Raw genomic sequence first — 26100 nt, forward strand, 5'->3', positions numbered from 1 at the left:
CATCTTATTTCATTTTGGGAGCCTTTTCCCAGCTCTGCTATAATATTTGGAATATACTCTGCTCACGTTTCCTTCTTCTTTCAAAGAGCTCCTCGTTTAACGTCTCCTGGCCGGACGCTGCCATACACAGGACACCCACAGGTCCCTGCTGCACACTGTGTAATGTTGTTTGTACATGTTGCCAATGCGGATTGTTCATTTATTTATTTGAGGCTGCGTGGTGTCTTTTCAGTTATATATTGTCAATTATTATAAGACCTTAGAAGAGAAGAGACCATGGCAATCTGCGCAATAGGCATTTAATATTGGAAAGCAGTAAAAACAGTTTTCATTTTCAGTAGAAGTAAGCATAAGCTTTTTCTCACCAGGCTGTTTACGTGGCTGAGAACAAACTGGGCTGTCAGAACTGTCCTATTATCTTATGCTTTAGACGCAGAAGCATACCGGTTTGTATTGAACCTTTTGTAAAATGAGTTGCCTTTTTCATTCTTAAAGCATTTACAGTTCTAACTGTATTTGTGGGATCCAGGTACTGTTTTCTCCATTGTAGCTCATTTGTTAGATTAAACTTTGGGAATGTCTTTTATTGTGAATGGTAATTTTCTAAATTTTTACTTTTGTTTTGCTTTTTAATTTTTCTGCTAGATTGTTACTTTTTTTTTTTTTTAAAGATTTTATTTATTTATTCATGAGAGACAGAGAGAGAGAGGCAGAGGGAGAAGCAGGCTCCCAAGGAGCAGGGAGCCCAATGTGGGACTCGATCCCAGGACCCTGGGATCATGACCTGAGCCGAAGGCAGACGCTTAACCATCTGAGTCACCCAGGCGCCCAGATTGTTACTTTCTTTTCTGAGTTATTAACATTCTCAACTTTGATTCCTTTCCCATAGTCATTCTACTTTTTTCTGTCTTACTCTAAAGCCTTTCAAAGCTCTACAATTAGATTAATACTTCTGATTCTGTGTGGAAATTTTCATTTTCTTTTTTTCCCCCTACTTTCTTTATAGAAACAAGGATCAGGTATAACGCTTTCTGGATAAGTATATACCAAGGCTTTGTAAACCGGGCACTTAAGATTCTCGTCGTTTTACAAGAGAAAAGGTTGTCTTAACTGACTACTTATCGCATAGGCTGCCATTTTGGCGTGCCAAATCTGTCGGTTAAGACTGATTTTCCAGATAGTGTTCCTTGGCATAATAAAACCAAAGCTATTGGGGATTCTATATGATTTTTAGTTCTAAAGAAGTAACATGAAAGTATTGCTATTCTTATTTTGTAGAGCAAAAAGTACGCTAGAAGAGTTAGAGACCTATTTGTTATTTATCCATTCATACTGTTAGTGGTATTGGCTAGTATGTGGTGGTATTACTCAACTTAAACCCAAGTTATCTGCCTCTTTGTTGAGTTGTCATAAATTAAAATCAAAACACTAAGAAAAAAGTCAACACTAGAAATACAATAGCAATTGGTAATAGTAGCACAGTGTGTAAAACTTTAGCATAAGTCATAGTATGCTTATTAGAACATTTAAAATTAAAAAAACATTTAAAATTTACTTCTCAAGGCACTTCCTAAAGGGTTTTTTTTTTTTTTTAAATTTTATTTTATTTGAGAGGGAGAGAAAGAGAGCACAAGCGAGGTGGGGGGGATCCGGGGAGGGGTGGAGGGAGAGGGAGAAGCAGGCTCCCCACTGAACAGGGTCCCAGACACAGGGTTCGATCCCAGGACTCTGGGATCATGACCTGAGCCACCCAGGTGCCCCTTAAAAGACTTGTTTTTATGTACTGGGGGAAAAAAAAAAACTTGGCAGATTTGGCAGTCTTTAAGATATTGCTAGTACTCATGTATCAAAATGGTGACATATAAATTAGAAAATAACATTTTATATAGTTACTTGCTTTGTTAAGTTTAAGCATTTGGCGTTATTAAGATTATGTATATATATATATATATATATACAGACACAAACACGCATATACAGACATATTCATGTTTATTTGTTTCATTTATAAATCTTTTTTCTGGAAAGAAGAATCATTCTTTGTTTACGAAGTTACTATCGACTGACTGTTGGGATGACAACAGAGGAATATTTGAAATACAACCTAAGTATTATTATAGAGGACATACTCAGTACTTTGAAGACTGCCTAATAAATTAGTGTGCATTTGTTGACAGGTAATAGATCATTCTACAAACTTGTTATTAGATATTGTTATTCATCCAGTCAAACATTTATGAATAGTCTATCATAATCAGTGTATTCACACCCCACATCCAACCCATCACAAATAATTTTATCTCTACTTCCAGAATATGTAGATGCTAAGTGTAACTACTTCTCACTACCTTTATCACTACTTCCTTATTTCAGAAACTTATTTTACCTTCTTAGAGACACCTTCCCTGTGCATTGTATCTAAAATACGCCCACATTCTTCCCCATTGTTCCACTTAATTTTTTTTCACTAGCATTTTCTCCTTTTTGATATTATATCTTTTTAAAATTTATTATTACCTATGTTTTATTGTTTTCCTCCTGATTAGAATGTAAGTACCGTGAGGGCGAGGAGTCTGTCCTTCTTATTAATTTGATGGTCTCCAAATGTAGAACAATGCCACAGTGCCTGGCTTACCTTAGGTTTTCAGGAAAATGAATGTAGGAAGGAATGATTGCTGTGGAGATATAGGAACGTGGTGTTGACCATACGCACCAGGGTCAAGTATAGTACCTTAACACATTTTTGTTTGATGCATTTCTCAAAATTAGGGAAGGAATGAGTGAATGAGTGAGTGCAGAAATTAGGCTTTGGTAGTCCATTTTGCGAAACTGTTTGTCATTATCTTGTAAAATTGAACATACATGTGCCTTGTAACCCAGAAATGCCACTTCTCGGTATATACCCAGCGGACATACAGATACGTGTTCCCCAAAAGACATGGACAGTGTTGTTCATAGCAATACTCTTCATGAGAGCCCCAATATAGAAACTAACCTAATGCCCACAAACGGTAGAATGGATAAATACATTGTAGTATGGTGATACAATGAAACACTATACATCAATGGCAGTATAAGAACTACAGCTGTATTTAACACTGTGGATGAATCACATAAATACAATGTTGAGTGAAAGAAGCCAAAGGCAAAAGAACACGTTACATAATTTTACTTATATAAAGTTCAAGTCTGTGTTGTTAGATGTCAGGGTAGTATTTACCCTTGAAGACACAGCACTGGAAGGGGACATAAAGAGAAACTCCTAGGGTGCTCTAATGTTTTGTACCTTAAAGATATGTTTTATCTTGAAAGGTATTACAACACAGTGATCCCAGCCTTAGAAGAACTAATTTAATAAAGGAGCAACAAACCAGCACTAGGCTGATTAAAATAAATGATGTATAAAGTGCTTTCAGTATGCAGAGGATGGAATTACTAATTTTATTGAGGTGTGTGTGAAAAGATGACATTGTAAGTACTTTTAATGTCTTTAATATTGTGCCAAATGTTTTTATAGCATAAAACTTAGAAGTACTTTTCTTTTTAATCAATAGAATCCTCAAAACCAGGTAAGTTTGTGTTGAATAGGCCAAGGACTTTTTAACAGATATTGTCCTAACTAGTGGTGAAACTAGAACATTTCCTAAGAGGGAGAAATTATATTTCCAGACTTAAAAGCTCAATTTTTTAAATGTTTAAGTTATAGCAACTTGAAAATGACCATTAAAATATGTAAATACCGGGCGCCTGGGTGGCTCAGTCATTAAGCGTCTGCCTTTGGCTCGGGTCATGATCCCAGGGTCCTGGGATCGAGTCCCACATCGGGCTCCCCGCTCTGCGGGAAGCCTGCTTCTCCCTCTCCCACTCCCCCTGCTTGTGTTCCTGCTCTCGCTATGTCTCTCTCTGTCAAATAAATAAATAAAATCTTAAAAAAAAAATGTAAATACCATCACAATACAGTGTCAGCATTAAGAAAAATAAATTTTTATATCAGTAATAAATTTCATTGATGAACCAATGGAGTATCAGGTAACAAACATGGATGAGATAGCATTTGGCATACCCATCAAATTGACAAAAATGGAAAGGTCTGATACTGCCAAGTATTTATGTAGAGAAATGAGAGCTCTTTATACATTTCTGGTGGCAAAGTAAATTGGTATAGGCAGTTTAAAAAGCAATTACCTAACACCTAGTAATTTTGGAGATGCACAACCCTATGACCCTGAAGTTCATGCCTCCATGTGTCAACACCAGAAAGTATTATATATATATATAGGATGATCATTATACTTGTAATAGCGACAGAGTGAAACAATATGATGGCCTCTTCTAAGCAGATGATTAAAGGGGTTTCTTTGTACCCTGAGATATAACAGTCAAAATGAAAAATTTGACTTCTATATTACCAACATGGATAAATTTCAAAAAGCAGTGCTGATTTTTTTTAAAGCAAGTTGCAAAATGTAATATACAGTTTGGTAACAATTTTGTAAAATTATATTTATTTTTTTAAAAGATTTATTTATTTGAGAGAGAGAGAGTGTGCACATGCCAGGGGAGGGGGGCAGATGAAGAGAGAGAATCCTCAAGCAGACTGCCTGCTGAGCATGGAGCCTGACTAGGGGCTCGATCTCATGACCCTGAAATCATGACCTGATCCAAAGTCAGGAGTTGGATGCTGAACTGACTAAACCACCCGGGCATCCCAATTTTGTAAAATTTTAAAACAAAACAATAGTATACTTCTTTTATATAATAAAAGTAGCAAGTGTGAAACTGTTCTCATAGCCCATAAAGTATCTCTACAGAGAAAATAAAATGGTATAGGTTCCTTTCTTTTTGCAAAGATTTGACTAGAGATTTGGGGGACGAAAAGTAAAGTATAAAATTTACTGTTATTTGAAATTGCCATTAACTTAGCAAAATTTCAGTTTATTGCCTGATATATTACCAAGAGATCATGTTAAGTATAAGAATTTGGTAATAATTATTATTGAGCTTGCTATTTTTACTCATTAGTAATTCATATAAGTTTGTGTAAGGAATTGTAGTAAGGTTCAAATCGCATATACAGACATTTTTTAATTGCTTTTTAAAATATATGCAAAATTTTAAATACATGGATTTTGAAGATCAAAAAAGGTTCAGCTATCTCTATTTTAAACTATATTTTAGGGCCGCCAGGGTGGCTCAGTCAGTTAAGCATCTAACTTTTGATTTTGGCTCAGTTCATGATCTCAGGGTCCTGGGATCGAGCTGGAGCCGCAGACCCCTCGGGGCTCAGGGCTCAGGGCTCAGGGCTCAGTGCTCAGCAGGAAGTCTGTTTGAGATTCTCTCTGTCCCTCTGCTCCCCACCCCCCAAGCCCTCATGCGCTTGCTTGCTTGCTCTGTCTCTCTCTAAAATAAATAAATAAATCTTTAAAAAAAAAAAAAAACGAAAAACAAAAACTACATTTTAAACACACACAATCAACAACTCAAGATAATTATATTATACAGTGGTGTTAAAGATTATGTTATACAATGGTATTTAAAACTTGAAATATACACAGAAGACAATGATGTGTGGCAGCTGAGGGGACACACATGGATCAGATAGAACTGCATTTGAATTCCAACCCTGGCAAGTTAACTTAGCTTTCTCTGGTTTTCTTATGACTTGTTAGTGATAATTCCCATTTCAGTGTGTTGATTAAATGAGAATATATGTAAACCACCTCAGTACAGGGCCTCCTACCCAGCATACTTAGTTAACCATCAGTGTATTAATTCTAACTTCTTTCTCCTGAAAAAAAATCTGGGAAATACCATTTGGATTTCTGTTCCAGCTCTCCAAAGTTGACTTGATCCGTAATGTCACTCAGAGTAATATAAATAGCGCCTAGAGTGGGGCAACCGTCTGTAGCAGTGGTTTGATGAAGAAATACGGTCAGAGTTCCAATTTGAGAACCCAGAAACTACTTTCCCCGCATAAAGTTCTAGGAATAGAAGCAGGAATCCCCTCTGCAGGCACCCTTCTACTCCTTCTACTTGAGGAGTAGGAGTAAATAAACCCACACACCTAAGCCAGTGGTGGTGGCTCTGGTTACCTGGGGCTGGAGCTTTTTGCGCTAGCAAGGAGCTTGAAGATGAGAAATGAGGTTCCAGTGATGGGGAGGTGCTGAAACAGCATGCATGTGCTCGTTGGGGCAGATGGATAAAGGAGAGTGTAAAGTGGGGGCCGGGGTGATCAGTGTAATAGAACTTCTGATTTAAAAAAACAGTACCAAACATGCCAACTATATACTATTTCAAGAAATTGTTCTTGGTATTTTGTTGAAATTAGATAATGAATTCATCACATTTTATAATCCCAACCTTGTTTAGTTTAAGAGAACTAACTGGATTTCCAGGTTTGTCTTCGTGTGACATAAGTCAGTACAAACAGTGAAGGCTATCTATCAGCAAACCATGTTAGAACTTTAATGATTATAGGAATTGAAGAATACTGTAAATATATCTGACACTTCTAACTACTTGTTTTAGGGTGCCCATAATAAAACCAGCCATGTAGTTCTTTGTGGTCAGTATTTTTAGAAATAAACTTAGTGTGGGGTGCCTGGTGGCTCAGTCCGTTAAGCATCCGATTCTTGACTTCTGCTCAGGTTATGGTCTCAGGGTCAAGAGACCACTCACAATCTCTCTCTCTCTCTCAAATAAAAATAAATAAATCTTAAAAAAAACGCAAAAACCTGTTTCTATGAGAACATCAGATTTGTCTTATGTTTCCACTGAAAGCACAAAAAAACCCCTTTCTGGTCCATGTAAACATTGTACACACATACACATTACATGTGGTTTATGTGATCAGCTTTTTCTCATTTTTGTAATGCAGATAATTGAGACGTGAGTAAAATAATTTTCTGAATTAATAGAAACACAACAGGAAATATTACAAATAAAAACTCTAAAAATTCAAATTTTCTCCTCGATGTGAAATCTGATCAGTTTGCTGTCTATTCTTTTTCCAATAATAAAAACTTTATGTAATGGTTGAAAATATGTATCGAAGGAAAAAGGATTTCCTTAATGTTAATATGCTTCTTTTGTATGTAAAACCATTGTATCCAAAAATATTGGACACTGTGTTCTTTTAGGATTAAACCTCTAATCTGTCTAAACTGCAGAAAATTATCAGTGTTGTAATGGTCTGCAGAACAACTGTCCCCTTGATATTAAATTCCGTAAATGTTAAAGCTTTTCCTTTCCCACAGGAGGCAACCTCAAGAGCTGCTTTTCTATTCTAATCTCGATAGTAAGAAGGGAAAAACTGTTTTTCTTCTGGGCACTCAGTTTGTCTTCCAATATTTATACCAAAATTTTCCTCACAAAGGAAATCTTTAATTAAAAAAAAAAAGCTCCGAATTGATCTACAAATAATTAGGAAATATTAAAAATACCGATTATAAACAAATGGGAATAAGGGAAAAAGCCATTTATTTTTAAACTAAATGCTATACCTGCATTAACAAAATATTGAATATAATCTTCACCAGTGTCTTTTTAACTTGGCCAAAATGCATCAGTACTAGCTGTAACACTGAAAATATTCAGAGGTTATTATCTTTAATGTAAATAAACTTTCTTTGTATACTTCCATCTTTATACGTTGCTGACTATACAGATAATAGAACTATATAAAGCATCATTCATATTTTATCAATCACATTCATTGACACTGCATTTGCATTGAAATATGAATTCACATTTTTTAAAAAAGGAATACAACATACTATGGAAAGGCTACACATTTTCTGGACTGTAAAATTAAAATGAGACTGATAAACCCACATGGTGTCTTCATCCCTCCTGAGGTATGTGCTGTCTATCAAGGAAATGAGATGGCAGACCTCTGAAGGGGTTATGAATCCACTGGTCCTTAATCTTTGTGGATTTGTAGACTTGACAGTACTCATAAATGCTACAGAACTCTTGTCAGAAAAAAGTGTGTGTGCACATAGACACAAAATGTAGCAGACAATTTTAGGAGCTTCACAGACCTTCTGAACACAGAACTCATACCCTTACATAAACACCTGATATTCACTGGCTATTTGCATGGTGACCCAAAGGTCTGGGGCCTGTGGTCCTTTGTCATTTTGCTGGGGCACACATTTGAGTCACACTAAAATAAAGCTGGAAGGCCGATGTGAAGCAACAAGTCAGCCGGTTAGTGGAGGAGCCTGGCATTCACATCTCAGTTTGACTCTGGCAGCTTTACAACTCATCATTAGCAGAATAATTATCAAGAAGTGCTTAAATGGTAATTATTAAGGTATTCTGAAGGTCTCTGAATTTCTCATAATAAAAAGGGTTCACTCTGCTTTCGTATATCCTAAGGCTCCTCAACAAGTTATTACCACAATTCTTCTCTAAAAGAAAGCAGGCTTATAAAAAAAAAAAAACATAAAAAAAATAAAGTGTATTATCACCATAGACAGTCATTTATTAACAGATTTATTAAATCCCTAGTCACTGTGTAGTTTACAAAAATAAGAAAGATACATACTCAATCTTCTAAGAGCATTCAATAATATGCACTAATTTTATATTTTTTAAGATTTATTAGAGAGAGAGCGTGCATGTGTGCACATGGGAGCAAGGGAGGTGTAGAGAGAGAGGGAGAGACAGAATCTCAAGCAGATTCCCCACTGAACTGGGAGCCAGATTTGGGGCTCGATCCCAGGACCCTGAGATCATGACCTGAGCTGAAACCAAGAGTCAGCTGCTTAACTGACGGAGCCACTCAGACACCCTATCATAGAAATGATTTTAGAACATTAGGTAATGTATTTATTGAAGACCCATATTTTCACCAAATTATTATAAACAGCATAATTAAACACCAGTACATTTTATACATGTCTAGCATGGAACTTTCTAAAGTGCATATAAATTAAACATACCAGTTCTGAATTGTAATTTTGTTCAAGTTTTCATTCTTTTATAATTCCTGCATTATAAGCTGAAGTAGCAAAAAAGTGAAAACTTTTAAATTAGGTTTGTAAGATTCACAAAGATTTGGGGAGGGATAGGTTTTAATAGATCCTTTTAAAGATACTTTTGACTACACAGCGTCATTCAATAGCCGTTAAGAAACAATGACATATATTTTTACAAAAGAGTTTTTTAATTCTGAAAGTAATAGATGACCATTATAGAAGATTTATAAAATACTGGCAAGTATAAAGAAGGAAAGAAAATCCCCCCAATTCCACCACCCCAAATCAACCATTCTTAACAGTAAACTCATTACAAATACTACTGTGTAGATTTCAGTTGTTTACAAATTTATACCATTGAAAACAGTTTTGCCTTGCACAGTTTCTAAGCATACTTACTAATGAAAACACCACACAATTTTCTAAGTAAGTTGACCCAACTTAGTAAACAAAATTAACAGGTTTTTATTTGGACCTTAAGGACAGTACATGGGCTTACTGTTGGAGTTTCCCTGATGTAGGTTTGGCATATGTTTTCTGGAAGCAGTGAAAGTGGAGTCATAGGTGTAGGAAGCAGTCTCTTGTGAGATAGGGTAGAACAAAGAATAAACACTCGGAGAACCCTTTAGGGCCAGTTGTAGAGTAATAAGGGCTCAAAAAAACTTGCATTCGGTTTTTTGTCATGAGGACATTTTAACTTGCCTTGACTAGGGCCTTGACTCTCCCCTGATATGAACCTTTTTAGAGAGTGTTGTGGATTCACTTGTTTCTCCAAAATTCGTATGCTGAAGCCCTAGCCCCTGATGTGATTGCATTTGGAGATAGGTCCTCTAAAGAGGTAATTAAGGTTAAATGAGGTCATAAGGGTAGGTCCCTAATCCAATATGACTAGTGTCCTTTTATGAAGGGGAGGAGACATCAGGGATACATTTGCACAGAAGAGGCCACATGAAGACAAAGCAAGAAGGCGGGGTGACCTGTAAGCCAGGGAGAGAGGCCTCGGTAGAAACCAACTCTGTTGGCACCTGATCTTGAACGTCTTCCAGAGCTGTGAGAAAATAAATTTCTGTTGTTTAAGCCATCCAATGTGTGGTATTTTGCATGGCAGCTCTCTCAAACTAATATCGAGAATAAAGCTTTTTTTTTTTTTTTTAAGGAAAAGTGTGGTAGGTAGAATCATGGTCCCCCAAAATATCAGGTAATAATCCCTGGGCATTGTACATATTATCTTAAAAGGGAAAGTGTCTTTTCAGATTTGATGAAGTTAAGGATCTTGAGATGGAGAGAATATTCTGGAATATCTGAGTAGGCTCTAAACATAATCACAGATGTCCTATGAGAGGCAGAGGAGATTTGACAGACCTACATCGGAGAAGTTGATGGGATCCCTAAAGATAGGGCCATGAGTCAAGAAATGCTGAAGTAGATTCCCAGAGAGCACAGCCCTGCGGACACTAAGGGTTTGCCCCAATGCCACTGTCTGCAGACCTTGTGAGTAAATACATTTCTCTTGTTGAAGCCATCAAGTTTGTGGTGATTTGTTACAGCAGCCATAGGAAGCTAAACAAACAGCAACTAAACACACCAAGTCCTTTTAGCATCTTTCCGTGTAACATTAGGGTTTTGTATCAGATGCTCTTGGCTTTTTATTTTATGAAATAATGAATTATATTGATTATTTTTCTATTGTTGAACCATCAAGTTATTCTTGGATAAACTCTACTCAATTCTGTATTATATTTTGTTTTTTAATATCCCAGTGGGTTTGATAATATTTTGTTTATTGTTTAGCATTTTTTTTCTGTATTAAGGAATGAAATTGGGCTCTAGTTTTCCTTGTTGATACTGTCTTTGTTGTAAGGCTTTGATCTTAAGGTTATGTCAAATTTATTTGAATATGTAGCCTGAGCCCAGATTATGCTAACTTTGGAAGCCAGGCAAAAAAGCTGAAGCTTCCTGTGATAGGCATTTGGGAGCTGTTGCTGGTTCTTAAGCAGTAGAGAGACTTCATAAACGGGGCAAGGGGTAGGTACTAAGACATAACAGTGGAGCCAGAATCACCTATGATTACCTGTAGAACATTATCAAGTCATACAGTTTCAGATAACAAATCCAGGTATTGAGTTTCTCAAACATACTCCCCTCCATTCATGTTCTTAGGAGTGAAGACTTAATGTGTGTTACAGGGCATTCAGTCAGGAAGCAAAAGAATTCTAAGGCACTAGAGAATTTCCTAGTGGGTGACCAGGAGTTGACCATATTTATCTCTGCCTTGTGATTCTTTCATTCCATTCTGTTCTTACCTGGAAGAGGTAGCCATCATAGACTAATAAACTTCAGGAATGTTAGGGGATGATAGGAATGTATTTGTATGGATCACAGTTTCTGAGCAGATGGCCTTGGCCTGTGGTGGGAGAGAGACAAGTAGGGTTATTGCTAAGGATCCATTGACCTCTTTTTAACCCAAACATTATCTAAACACTGAAAAAATAATATAGCATACATCTGTTATTTCAGATTTTCAGATATACTCAATTATTTCATAATTCATCTACATCACCAGCTGAACAATTAGGTGTTGGAATTTGTGGTACATTTGGTTGTTACTCTTTTTAAGCAACAGGTACTAAGAGCGTATACCTCTTGTCCTAAGGGAATCTGTAAAGGGTCTTGTTTTTGTTTTGTTTTTTTAAAGAGACTGTCTTCTAAACACCAACCCCTTCATCTTCCTGCTGAGGCTATTCCTGGTGATAGATACTCATGTTTACACAGCTAGTCAGTCACAGATTCCTTGTAAGAGCCTGTGTTTCCTTAGAAATGCTATGAAAAAGACTCCTAAGCTTTACAATACTAATTACTGGTGTTGAACTTTGAAAAAGTATAGATACCTGCCTCTCTTGACCGTGGGCTATGTATAGATTGAAAGTTCTATCATTGCTTTCGGAAAGTTACAGGATAGCTTCTGTTTTTTTTTTTTTTTTTTTTAAAGATTTTATTTATTTATTTGAGAGAGAGAGAATGAGAGAGAGCACATGACAGGGGGGAGGGTCAGAGGGAGAAACAGACTCCCTGCCGAGCAGGGAGCCCGATGCGGGACTCGATCCTGGGACTCCAGGATCATGACCTGAGCCGAAGGCAGTCGCTTAACCAACTGAGCCACCCAGGCGCCCAGGATAGCTTCTGTTTTTATAAAATTGTTCTTAAATTAAAAAAAAATTTTTTTATGTACTTTTCAATTTAGTAAGCTATGTTTGAGGTGGCTCTGCTGGTTGTTTCAGATGTTACGTTTTTCTTTTTTTTTTTTTAGAGATTCCATTTATTTATCTGACAGATAGAGAGACAGCGAGAGAGGAAACACAAGCAGGAGGAGTGGGAGAGGGAGAAGCAGGCTCCCCGCTGAGCAGGGAGCCCGACGCGGGGCTCGATCCCACGACCCTGGGATCATGACCTGAGCCGAAGGCAGACGCCCAACGACTGAGCCACCCAGGCGCCCCTCAGATGTTACGTTTTAATTCTAGCCTCTGATCTCAGGGTAGATTTTTGGAATCCTTTATTTTCTGAGATTTTTTTCTGACCAGAGGAAAAATAACTAGATAGATAAGTAAGTAGATGGGAAGACAGACAGTTCAACCAGAAAACAAAAATAAAACCAAATCTGCACAGCAGGTTTGTGAGAAGATATACTGTACTGAGTCGCTTGATAGGTGTATGTCCTTCGGTGAACATATGGGCATGGGGATGGATGCCTGGTGCACCAGCCAGCATTGATTAAGGATGTGAATATGTTCCAAATAGATGTGTGATCAAGGGAAGAAAACTCGTTAATGCTCCCTGGGGTATTAAGGAATTGGGGGAAGATGCAGAGTACAATTAAGAAGAAATTGTGGTGTCTGTCTAGGGATAATTAAGTTCAATTTAAGCCTGTTATTCTATTTTCGTGAAAATATTCCTGAAGTAGAAAACAATAAATAGTAAGACAGTTTATGTGGATCTTAAAGAAAAGTTAGTTTTGACAGTTGCAATTAAATTTTAATAGTTTAATTTGGGAATCTACTTATCCTGAAATCTCTGTTGGTAAAAACATGGAAACTTGTAATACGGGTTAGAATTATTTTGGTTAACAATTATGGTTTCTGTACCCATTAGACTAACAAACTCTTATATTCCAAAGGATTTTAAATTGACTCATTGAGTTATCTAGTTAAATGGGAATATGCTGTTAAAAGTAGAATAGAGTCTCCTTGTAGTCATAAAGTTGACACAATGCTTTATGAGCAAATTTAATGTTCTATTCAGGAACATGAGGTTGGACAGAAAGATAACCTTACAAGAAATTATCTCAGTTATTCATTCTGACCTTTTGTTCACAAAAGAAACTAGAATTCAAAAGAACACAACATTTTTTTTTAACATTACACTTCTTTTAGTTGATTGGTATCTACACATTGCTCTTAATTAGACTATATAAAATATTAATAGCACTTTGTGTTACTTTAGTTTTGTGTGTTTGTTATTCCTTTCAGGTTGACATCTTTCACCATATTTTTGCTGTCCCCCTGTAGATTATACATTACAAGTCTTTATAGGAATCAGATGTACTCTATATTAAATGATTTTTTTTAAAGATTTTATTTACTTATTTGATAGAGAAAGACAGTGAGAGAGGGAACACAAGCAGGGGGAGTGGGAGAGGGAGAAGCAGACTCCCCACTGAGCAGGAAGCCCGATGCGGGACTCGATCCCAGGACCCTGGGACCATGACCTGAGCGGAAGGCAGACACTTAATGACTGAGCCACCCAGGCGCCTCTAAATAATACCTTTTTTTAAGGGGGAAAAAAAAAACAGGAGAAAATATGAAGAAATGAAGTCTAGGAACTACTTTGGAAATGTCGGTAATGAGGAGTGCAAAATAAGTTAAATCTATATACCAAGGAAAAGAGATTTCACTACAAAATAATACGTGAAGCAAGAAATCACGAGTATGCTTACCCATATTTTACCTGAATGCCATTTATTGAACAGATATTTGTTGAGTTCCAAACTAGATGCTAGAGCCTTTCCTAGGCTCTGGGAATATATTTGCCAATACTGGAGTCATATGTGTCATTTGTAATTGGATGTTCTAGGAGTTCTGAGAAGGAAAGCCCGCGGTACCTGTGGAGGCAGTGCCGGGAGCCTTAACCTAGAGCAGGGGACCAGGGGACTTCAGGGGAGGTCTAAGCTGGGACGTGGACTGAAACTGTACGGTTACATCAGGGCCAGGGAGAGAGAAGGGGTTTGCAGAGAATGTGGTAGGCAGTGGGAATAGCATGTTCAAAAACCCTGAAGAGATATGATGTATCGTAGGGAACTCAAGAAGGTCATGATCACTGGCATGCAGGCAGGGATAGGAGGCAGAGCCAGGCTGGAGTGATTCAAAAAGCCACACTTGAAATCATCTGATTAACGTGAAGTACTCAGTGTCGCCTTAAGATTGGAGATACTGCCGTTGGTGTTCCTTGCCTAATTGCCTCAAGCATTTTTATGTTTCTGAGAGCTGAACTCATTGTACATATTTTTTTTTAAGGAAAGCATGGATTAGAAGTACCGTTATTAGTCTTTGGAAGTGGTTTTACTATTAATCTATTTTTTTGTTGTGGAACATTTTAAGAACAAAGCATTTTGAGCTTCCATCTCCAGGTCTCTTTTTTACAAACTGAGCTAATACTTTTTCATTGAGAAATAGTCCACAAATCTTGCTGCTCAAATAAGTCATTGATCTATATGAGGACTTTGGTAGGGAACTTGCTTAATGTTTGTTCAGTAGAATTGGAAGGATGTAGATAGGAACCACCTCTCTTTTTGCTCGTCATTGTATCTCCAACGCCCAGCCATTTCCTGGTCTATCATTGATGCTCTATATTTGTTCATTGAATGAGTATGAAATTTTGTTTTTGTTTTAATGCCTGCTCAATGTCTTATATGGTTCCATGGTTCTGTGATAAAATCTAGACCTAAGGTGGATGAAGTACTACGGTATGACTTGAGTAATTTTCTTTTAAATTTAAATATAAGATGGAGAATATTATTTTAACAGTTTGTATATCACATGAGAATTGGTATGTGAATGTTCAGCTTATGAGGCTCTTTTTGAAATCATTGTGTGATATTAAGAAGACATTCGTTGTAGAATAAAATGAATAAGAATTGTATTGTTCACGAAGTTTTATACTTTAATTGTATTGGGAATCACACAAAGCAGTTATATCTTGTAAACTATCACATTTTCATTTCTAGGGGGACTGTACGTTTTACTAGGCTTACATCAAACTTTAAAAAAAAATAAACACTTCATTTACATGCCGTAAGATTTACCCGTAAGTGTAAAATTTAATAATTTTTCACCAATTCATAGAATTGTACAACCATTACCACTGTCCAGTCTTAGAATATTTGCATCACTCTAAAAAGTTCCCTCAGGGACCTTTGTGATCAGTCCTTGTACCCAGCCCTAGGCAATTAGTGATGTGCTATCTGTGTATACAGATTTGTCTTTTCTGGGGATTTCATAAATATGTGGTCTTTTGTGTCAGAATTCTTTCACTTAACATCATGTTTTCGAGGTTCCTTGATGTTGTAGAATATATTGGTGGTTGGTTACTTTTTATTGTTTAATAGTATTTCATTGTGTAAGTAGATCATATTTGTTTATCCATTCCACAGTGGGTGGACATTGGGATTTTTTCCAGTTTAGGACTGTTATGAATAACTGTCACATTCATGTGCAGGTCTTTGTTTGGACACATGCTTTTCATTTCTCTTATGCTAATATCTAGTAGAGTTGGTGGCTCATAAATGGTAAGTTTATGTTTAACTGTTTAAGAAATTGCTGGACTCTTCTAAAGTAGCTGTACTGTCTTACATTTCCACAAGACTAGTGGGAAGCTTTCAATTTTTCTTCCTCGGTAACAGTTGATAATGTCAGCCTTCAAAACTGTAGCCATTCTGTCAGATGTGTAGTGGTATCTTATCGTGGTTTTCAATTTGCATTTCCTTAAAGACTAATGACATTGGGCATCTTTTCGTGTGTGTTAGTTGTCTTACATCTGTGGTGGAATGTCTATTAAAATCTTTTGCCCATTTTTCCTGTGTTGTCTTCTTATTAGGAGTTACTGAAATTTTTATATATTCTGGGTACAAGTGCTCTATCAGATTTGCAAGTGTTTTCTCCCAGTCTGTGGCATGTCTTCATTTTCTTAGTGATACCTTTTCAAGAGCAGAACTTTTTAATTTTGTGGTGCAGTTAATCGAATTTTTTTTTTTATTGATTATGCTTTTGGTGTCATGTAGGAAATCTTGGCCTAGCCCAAGGTCAAAACAGATTTTCTCCTAATATTTTCTTCGAGAAGTTTTATAGTTCTATAGAGGAAAGGATAGTCTTTCAACAAGGGGTGCTGGGACAGTTAGATAGCCAAGTGGTCTCTTCTTTCCTTCATATAATACCCTGGTGGTACCTTTGTCTGAAATCAGTTTGTCATAAATGGAAGGGTTTATCTCTGGACTCTCTATTCTGATGCACTGATGTAAATGTCCATCTTTAGACCAATAGCCACATCATCTTGATTACTGTAGCTTTATAGCAAGTTTTTTGAAACTGGGTTATAAAATTCCTTCTACCTTCCTTTCTTCCTCAAAATCATTTTGCCTACTTTACATTCTTTGCATTTCTGTATATAAACTATATATTAGATCGGTTTGGTAGCTTTCAGTGAATAGATTTGTTTTTGTTGCTAAATTTATTGCTAAGGAGTTTGGTTTTTTTTAAAGCTCTTATGAGTAGAATTGTTTTCTCAATTTCACTTTCGAATTATTGGTAGTATATAGAGATACAAGTTAACTTTTACTATTGGCCTTATAAGCTGTGACTTAACCTCAGTGTGTTTATTAGTTCCAGTAGTTTTTGGAGGGGGTAGATTTCTCAGGTTTCTCTACATAGAGGATCACGTTGTCTGACAATACAAACATTTTACTTGCTTTCAAATGTGTTTGCTTTCAACTTTTCGTTCTTACCTTATTTCACATTCCAGAACTACCCATACATTGGTGAGTAGAAGTGACTGCAGTGTATATATGTAGTTTGTTTGTATTAATCTTTGTATGTTATCATTGTCCTTGGCATTTTGTGTGGCGACTTCAGTCATGACCAGAAGTTGAACTTACTTATCCTTATTGATTTTAATAGTACATATATTTTTAAAAAGCCTCTAAACATTCAATAAAATTTGAGTGAAGTTTTTAGATATTAACTCATACCTCAACTTTTCCAGTTTTGTGTCAATAGTTTCTACTTTTCTTTTTTTTTTTAAGGGACGCAAATTTCTGTTTTAGCTGATGGGCTGTCCTCAGTTTCTATAATTTGTGTGTATGCGTGTTTATTGGTGCAGATCAAGTCACTATTCATTCTTACCACTGTCAGATTTTTAGCGTTTGGTTGGAAATAATTTGGCACTGGACTTGGTGGTTTTGGGGGAACCTGGAATTAAAAGGCAGTGCACATATTTTTTATTCTCAAAGGAAAATTTTATGTCCTGCTGTGTTGTTGGATACTTTGTTCTCCTGTAAACTCGCCAGCCCATTTTTATGTTTTCTGCAGTGACTAGTCCTGCGCCTACTGTGCCGTCAGAATTTATTGATGGTTCCCAGGTTAAATCAGCACACAGGTTATTGTCATTTGTGTTTGATGTGGGGATGTTTTCTCTAAGGAGACTAGAGCTTTTGTTTCTCCAGCTTTCCTCACATATTATCCCTATTGTTAGTTATTTTAAGATAGTTTCATGAAATTATTGAGTTTTACAGCCAGAAGAGAAACAAATGATTGGTACTACAACCTGCTTACTTTATTGATGACAAAACTAGAGTACAGCGAGGTAAAATGCTTTACTGGTTAAATACTAATATGTCCTCGCAGAACTAGTTCTTGAGCCTTGCTTCATCATCTACTCTGCTACACCTAATTCTGCTCCCTCCTCAAAAGACTGACGTGATGTCACTTTTAAGGAGCTTTCATGTCCCTTTCAGGAAACCATCCCAGAGGCATGTGGGTGGCTCAGTCGGTTGAACATCCAACTCTTGATCTCAGCTCAGGTCTTGATCTCAGGGTCGTGAGTTCAAGCCCCGCATTGGGCTATGGGGGTCAAAGTGTCAAAATGTCAAAAAAAAAAAAAAAAAGAAAAGAAAAGAAACCATCCCACCCCCAAATTATAAAATTTTCTTACTCTATGTATCTAGATTTGATTAGCACATGCAGCTTCTTTTGTTAAGTTTTCAGAGTATCTTTAAGCTGCAAAATACTTACTTTAAGAATTTACTTGGAATGAAACATCAGTATATAGTTGTGGTTTTTCTAAGAAGTGAATACGTCTTAGAAATTAGTTCCAACATGAGTTTTAATTATAGAGCATGCTTATTTTATGCAAATTATCTATTAAATGGAAAATAAATATGGAGATGGGCAGATAAATAATACCTTATTTAGTGTTGTAATATAAGATCAGGATATTGGAATGCCCCAAATAATGGCAGGGAATCCTGCTGTCTCTCTGTCCCTGTTCCCCTCCCTCTCCATCTTCCTGCTTCCCTCCCTCCCGTCCTTCCTTCCTTCTTTAACTAGTCTGTCCTAAATCATAGCTCTTTTTCTTTTTTTTTTTTAATTTAAATTTTACGTAGCTAACATACAGTGCAATATTGGTTTCTGGAGTAGAATTCAGTGGTTCATCACTTACATCACCCAGTGCTCAGTACAAGTGCCCTCCTTAATGCCGGTCCCCCACCCACCTCTCTCCATCAACCCTCAGTTTGTTCTCTGTCTTTAAGAGTCTCTTATGGCTTCTTTCCCTCTCTTTTCTTTATTTTCCCTTTCCCATATGTTCATCTGTTTTCTTTCTTAAATTCCACATATGACTGAGATCATATGGTATTTGTCTTTCTGTAACTGACTTCACTTAGCATCATCACTCTAGCTCCATCCATGTCGTCATTCATTCTTTTTGATGGCTAATATTCCATTGTATGTGTATATATATATATGTGTGTGTGTGTATATATATAGATATAGATAGATACATATACATATACATACACTACATCTTTTCTTATCCGTTCATCAGTCAGTGGGCATTTGGGCTCTCTCCATAGTTTGGCTTTGTTGATAATGCCACTATAAACATCAGGGTGCATGTATCCCTTAGAATCTGTATTTTTGTATCCTTTAGGTAAACACCTAGTAGTGCAATTGCTGGATTATAGGGTAATTCTATTTTTAACATTTTGAGGAATCTCCATACTGTTCTCCAGAGTGGCTGCACCACCAGTTTGCATTCCCACCAGCAGTGCAAGACAGTTACCCTTTCTCCGCAACCTCATCAACATCTTTTGTTTCTTGTGTTATTCAGTTTAGCCATTCTGACAGGTGTGAGGTGGTATCTCATTGTCGTTTTGATTTATATTTCCCTGATGATGATGTTGAGCATCTTTTCATGTGTCTGTTAGCCTTCTGGATGTCTTTTTTGGGAGAGTGTTTATTTGTGTCTTCTGCCCATTTCTTAACTGGGTTATTTGTCTTTTGGGTGTTGAGTTTTGATAAGTTCTTTATACATTTTGAATACTAGCCCTTTATCTGATATGTCATTTGCAGATATCTTCTCCCATTCGTTAGGATGCCTTTTCGTTTTGCTGACTGTTTCCTTTGCTGTGCAGAAGCTTTTTATCTTGATGAAGTCCCAGTAGTTCATTTTTGCTCTTATTTCCCTTGCATTTGGAGACATGTCTAGTAAGAAGTTGCTATGGCCACATAGCTCTTTTTCTAAAAGGCCCTTTGAGTGCACTGGGACTTGGATGTTTGTTTTGAAGAGGTTTACCGTTTGGTGTAATGTTACCTTAAATTTACTGAAGGCAGAAACTTAGGACTCAGCCCTTAATTCCTTTCTCGCATTCCCCCATCCATTTCTTAGTCATATGGCTTCTCTCTTCAGATTGTATCTTGAGGCACACCTGGGTGGCTCAGTCAGTTAAGCAGCCGACTCCTGATTTTGGCCCGGGTCATGATCTCAGGGTCCTGGGATCAAGCCCCACATCGATGGAATCTGCTTAAGGATTCTCTCTCTCCCTCTCTTTCTGCCCCTCCCCGCCCCCGCTCGCACGTGCTCTCTCTCTAAAATAAATAAATCTTTAAAAAAATTGTATCTTGAATCTACTTCCTCTCCTATATCTATTGCCACTTGTTCCAACATGTCATTGTCCTTTGACTTCCCTGGCTCCCACTGCAGCCTCTCTAATACATTTTTATACAGTTTAAAGTTGACCTTCTTAAAATGTTATTTGGATCACATCACCCCTTGCTTAAAACACTTTGTCAGTAACTCTCCACTGTACTTAGCATAACATCCAGACTCTTTTCTGTGGCTTATGATACCTTGTCCATTGGGCCCAACTCTCACTCTCCCACCTGATCTGGTTCATTGGCCACAGTCACACTGATAGCCTTGTAGTTCCTCACAGGCTAGTAGCTTTCTCCTGCAGTTTATTTGCCATGCTTTTTCATCTGCCTGAAACTCTTCTTCCAGTTTTGCACATGGCTAGCTCCTTCTCTTACTTTCTTAACTCACACATACGTCCTTAGGTAGGTGTGCCATGAGTACCATGTCCATCCTATCCATTGTTAATTTCTTTTTCACCTGTTAATCCAGCTTGCAGTTCTTTTGCCTATTTTCTTATATTTTCTTCTTTCTAAAGTATAAATTTCATGAGGGTAAGAGATCCTAAATACACTGTCTAGTCCATAATAAGCATTCAATTTTTACCAACTGCTTGAATGAAAGAGTTTTTTGGACAAGTAGTTCAGCTTAAGCTAGAGAGTCTATAGAGGGGGATAAAAAGGAACCTGTAAAAGGTCATTGATTTTATCTAATCTTGCATTTTAAATGTGGCCATAAATTTATTTTGCCACTATTAAATATAGCATTCAGTATGTAACATTAGACTGTAAATGTGTCTTTTTTTTTTTTTTTAAAGATTTTATTTATTTATTTGACACACAGAGAGAAAGCACAAGTAGGCAGAGAGGTAGGCAGAGAGAGAGGCAGAAGCAGGCTCTCCAATGAGCAGGGAGCCTGATGCAGGACTCGATCCCGAGACTCCAGGATCATGACCTGAGCCGAAGGCAGTCGCTTAACTAACTGAGCCACCCAGGCGCCCCGACTGTAAATGTGTCTTAAAAATTTAAGTGTTGGTGTTCCAGACTACTTATCAACTGGAATTATGTCTTGCTTAAGGATTTATCATTTTTAAATGATCATACATAAACTAGCATGACCATTTTGTATTTGGCCTTCTCATTTGTGACATTTTGTGTCATGTATGCTTACATTTCAATGGAGCTTAAAATCTTTTACAGGAATCAGGATTAGAAGGGAATTTTTTTCATTGTAGCAATAAATGTGAATGCAGTTACTGTCACTGTGACTCTTAGGTGTTCATTTTGGCCTCATTCCTGCTTTCCTTAAATTAGAGGGGGAAAAAAATCTCAATTTGGCAGTGGAAGTTGGTACAGGTCAGACGCACATTAGTGGATGTTCCTTCTCTTCCATACCGCCCCACAGCAGGCATCAGGGACTTCTGAGTCCCAGCATGACTTCATCCGCACCGAAATTCCATATTTATTCGTGAAAATCGCAGTTATGATTTATTATAACCCCTAATATACTATTAGGAGTTTTTCATATAGACAAATTGCTGATCTTGACAGTTTAAAACAGTAAGTACTCACTGTCAGACTTTGTCTAACTGCTCCTTCATTTTGCAGGAATTCACATGATTTCTGTGCCCAAGGCCCAACGTGTTGGTAAATATACCTGTCCTGCACACTCTGCCTGACTCTCTCACTCTCTCTTGCCTTCCTGGCGCACAGGGGTGGCAAGCAAGACCCGTTTCCCTCAGTACTCCAGGCTCACTATCCTTGGCACAAGTTAGAATTGATCATTTAAGAAGCATCATCCCTTAACTACTGGATTCAGGCCGCGGACAGAAATCCTTTTCTCTTTATTTCTCCGGATTTCAGGGCTCCAAGCCTCTTCCCTAGCTCCCTCCTTGATGGAGCGTCGCATTTTCAATCGACAGGGCATGGGTTTCTTTCAGCACACATGATTATTCCTACCAGTAATTTTAATAACTTGGTGGTAAATTGGTTATGATTACCCACCTGTCCTTTCTTCTTCATCAGTTCATTTGGGGTACTTTTCTACTTTCCTTTTTCTATCTTTCACAGTATCTTTGAAAGACTCCTTGATTTTACATCTGTATTCTGTGCTACCTGCAGAGACTTCTTATCCTGCTCATACTTCCTGATAATTTAACATGGAATAGTACTGTCCTTGAAATTCCGCATTTATGTTTTGTCTCAGATGCCTCCCAGCGCCAGTCCACTGTTACCTGTGGGGAGCAGGGAACATGGCCAGAAATACTAAGACCACCCGTTTAGGTGGTTTCATTCCTGTTACCTTTATTTCCCAAGGTAGTGGCTTCGGGATTTTTTTTTTTTTTTTAAGCTTGCGTTATTATAGGGCTTCGTTTTCCAACTTGATTGATGATGCCAAACATTCAGCGCTTTTCAGTTTCTCAGTTTAGAAGCAAGGAATTTTAAAAAGTCACTATCGATGCCTTTTATCATGAAAAAGACAAGTAGAAGGAATTAGTCTCTCTCACCCAGGGATGTCAGTTTGTGTATACCAGTGGGAACCAGACAGCATGTCTAGGCAGAATAATGCACATATGCTTACATTTCAATGGAGCTTAAAATCTTTTACAGGAATCAGGATTAGAAGGGGATTTTTTTCATTGTAGCAATAAATGTGAATGCAGTTACTGTCACTGTGACTCTTAGGTGTTCATTTTGGCCTCATTCCTGCTTTCCTTAAATTAGAGGGGGAAAAAAATCTCAATTTGGCAGTGGAAGTTGGTACAGATAGGAGTTTTTCAGCTAAATAGGTAATAGTCATTATAGTGGCTTGATTTAAAAATACACTTTGAATTCACCTTTAAAAAGTGGGTTAGGAGGGGCGCCTGGGTGGCTCAGTCGTTAAGTGTCTGCCTTCGGCGCAGGTCATGATCCCAGGGTCCTGGGATCGAGCCCCGCATCGGGCTCCCCGCTCAGTGGGGAGCCTGCTTCTCCCTCTCCCACTCCCCCTGCTTGTGTTCCCTCTCTCGCTGTGTCTCTCTCTGTCAAATAAATAAAATCTTTAAAAAAAAAGTGGGTTAGGAGAAGTAAAATCTAGTGTAGTGTGAGCCACAAAACTACCATTTTGATACTAACATCATTGATATTCTAGGCCAGAGTTTTAAAATTGGAAAAATAGGGGCGCCTGGGTGGCTCAGTCATTAAGCATCTGCCTTCAGCTCAGGTCATGATCCCAGAGTCCTGGGATCGAGTCCCGCATGGGCTCCCTGCTTAGCGGGGAGTCTGCTTCTCCCTCTCCCACTCGCCCTGCTTGTGTTCCCCTCTCTCACTGTTTCTCTCTCTGTCAAATAAATAAAATCTTTAGAAAATAAATAAATAAATAAATAAAATTGGAAAAATAAAATACAGTTTTATTCATGATTGTTGATTTTGTATGACACAAACTAGATGTTAATTTTAATTTAAATTAATTTAGGCAAAGTAAAGTTAAGGAAATAACACATTTATCATGTTCATAAATAGTAATTTTTTTTTATTTCAAGTAAGAATTAGAAATATAAAAGGTATAATAAAATAGATTTGTCAAAGAACCATTAATAGGCTACTGCTTTTTTTTTCTTCAGTTTCAATTAAATTTGAAGAGATGATATAATCCTGCTATGACTTTAAATGAATGTTTTCGTGACTGCATAAATTGTGATTTGTCATGAGTTGTAGGATTGTAGATGGCAATTAAGCCCAGATTCTGATCCTTTTCCTCTCAAGCTTATTAAAATAGAACCTTTTGGGACCACTGTGACTATCTCCTCAATTAGTTTCATGTTATAACTTAACCCTGATTATAAACAGGCTTTAACTACTTCATAGTTCAGTTTAATCTTTCTGCATTGGCAAAGAAAAATTTATTCACTGTAAACAAATAAGCATTGGGACGTGATCTTATATTTGGAAGATTAACTTAGTATGAGAATTGTGCTTTTGATTTTGACTCACAGCTTGTGGTAGGACTAAGGTCGATTATTTTATCTCTTTATAAAATAGCGTAAAATAAATATCTGCCTATAGGCATTACAATTCACTTGACCTTCACATTTGAACATAAACATTGCCAGTACATAGAAAATATTTACAATTTATCTAGTTTAAAAATAATTATTTTTATCATTTCCCTTTTTAACTGTTTTTTTTAATTCCCATTGATAGAATGAAAGATATAGGCAGTGAACTTATATATAGGATTGATCATGTGTTTTGAGTCAGGCGCAGACTAATAATGACGAGTCTGGTATAGCTATTTGGGGTTCAGTCTCCAGGTGACAGGTACTGGTGTGTAATAAAACTCACCACTTGAACTGTCATTGATTGTCATTGTTGTTGATAATCCTGGCGGGAGCAGCATTGATTGAATAAATGTAAAAATTGAATTTGCCTTCTTCTAGCACGGTGGTCACAGAAGCAGGGCGAAGTATAAAAGCTGACAGCACCACAGCGTTAAATCTATGCCACTGTACTTCAGAGAAGGGAAATGACAATGATTAAGGGTCCTGTTCGATTCCACAAGCATTTACGGAGTAGTTCTGTAGCCCAGCACTGTGTTAGCTGCTAATAGATACAAAAGGAGAAGGCAGTCTGGTTACCCTAAAGAAGTTGATCATCTAATTTGGGAGACAAACAATTCATAGATGAGACAGCGGGAGAGCAAAACATGACATTATATAACCTAGTGTGGGTTTCTCGGTGCACCGAAATACATGCAGTTATTTGTCTGGCAAGTGAGAAGATAAATCTGTATCATGTAAAAATCTATGCGGTCACATGAAGTAACATAGCCTGGGTTATTTGAGATTTCTGATTATTTAAAAGGAAAAAAAAAAGTAATTTAAAAGATGTTTATTTAAAAATTGTTGAGCCGAACCCAAACACCAGTTAGAGACATGATTAGGTACATGAGATGGCAGATAAATTCACGAACACTTTACTCCCTTTCTCTGGCTCAGTCCATTGAATATAAACTTCATTAGGTTTTATCCGGTATTCATTCTTTTCCTCTGATATCCTAAAGATTCACTCAGTAAGTCTTCTATGTATTCTGAATATAGTTTATTTTTCCAATGTCCGGGTATTCTGAATCGTGTTCATTAGAAAGTTCTCCTCAAAGAATATAGTCCTCTACTTAGCTTTACATAAGGAGACCATGTGGCTCAGCACACTACCTTCTGGTTTTTTATTATTTTTTTTCTTCATTGCTTACTGAGTAGTAATGGTCTAGGAAATTTATAATAATAATAATAATTATTATTATTATTACTGTGGTAAGAACAACTAACATGAGATCTTCTCTCAACAAATTTTAAGTTTTATTTTTTTTTAAGATTTTATTTATTTATTTGAGACAGAATGAGAGAGAGAGAGCACATGAGAGGGGGGAGGGTCAGAGGCAGAAGCAGGCTCTCTGCCGAGCAGGGAGCCCGATACGGGACTCGATCCAGGGACTCCAGGATCATGACCTGAGCCGAAGGCAGTCGCTTAACCAACTGAGCCACCCAGGCGCCCAAATTTTAAGTTTTAATACAGTATTGTCAGCTCTGGATAGGAGCAGTGTTGTACAGCACATCATTTTTTTTTTTTTTAAGATTTTATTTATTTGAGAAAGAGAGAGCAAGAGAGAGAATATGAGCGGGTGGAGGCGGGACGGGGAGGGACAGAGGGAGAGGGAAAAGCAGGCTTCCTGCCAAGCAGGGAGCCCGATGTAGGGCTCCATCCCAGGACCCCGGGATCATGACCTGAGCTGAAGGCAGACGCTTAACTGACTGAGCTGCCCAGGTGCCCCTGCACAGAAGATCTTTAAAACTTAATCATCTTGCTCTGAAACAAATAATGCAATATATGTTAAGAAAAAAAAAAAA

At 37.3% G+C, this 26100-nt stretch overlaps 1 protein-coding gene and 1 long non-coding RNA gene across 3 annotated transcripts in view; one reads left to right on the top strand and one right to left on the bottom strand.

The window, feature by feature from the left end:
* Window positions 1-26100, bottom strand: part of COMMD10 (COMM domain containing 10) — a 136885-nt gene that overhangs the window by 46406 nt on the left and 64379 nt on the right. The window lies entirely within an intron of this gene.
* On the top strand, window positions 817-8508 carry LOC145722765 (uncharacterized). Its single transcript, XR_014147284.1, has 2 exons — window positions 817-2177; window positions 3313-8508. It is a non-coding gene; the product is annotated as an uncharacterized LOC145722765 (long non-coding RNA).

This window comes from Leptonychotes weddellii, chromosome 7 (genome assembly GCF_054177405.1).
Source record: "Leptonychotes weddellii isolate Sample4059 chromosome 7, ASM5417740v2, whole genome shotgun sequence".
NCBI classification, from domain to species: Eukaryota; Metazoa; Chordata; class Mammalia; order Carnivora; family Phocidae; genus Leptonychotes; species Leptonychotes weddellii.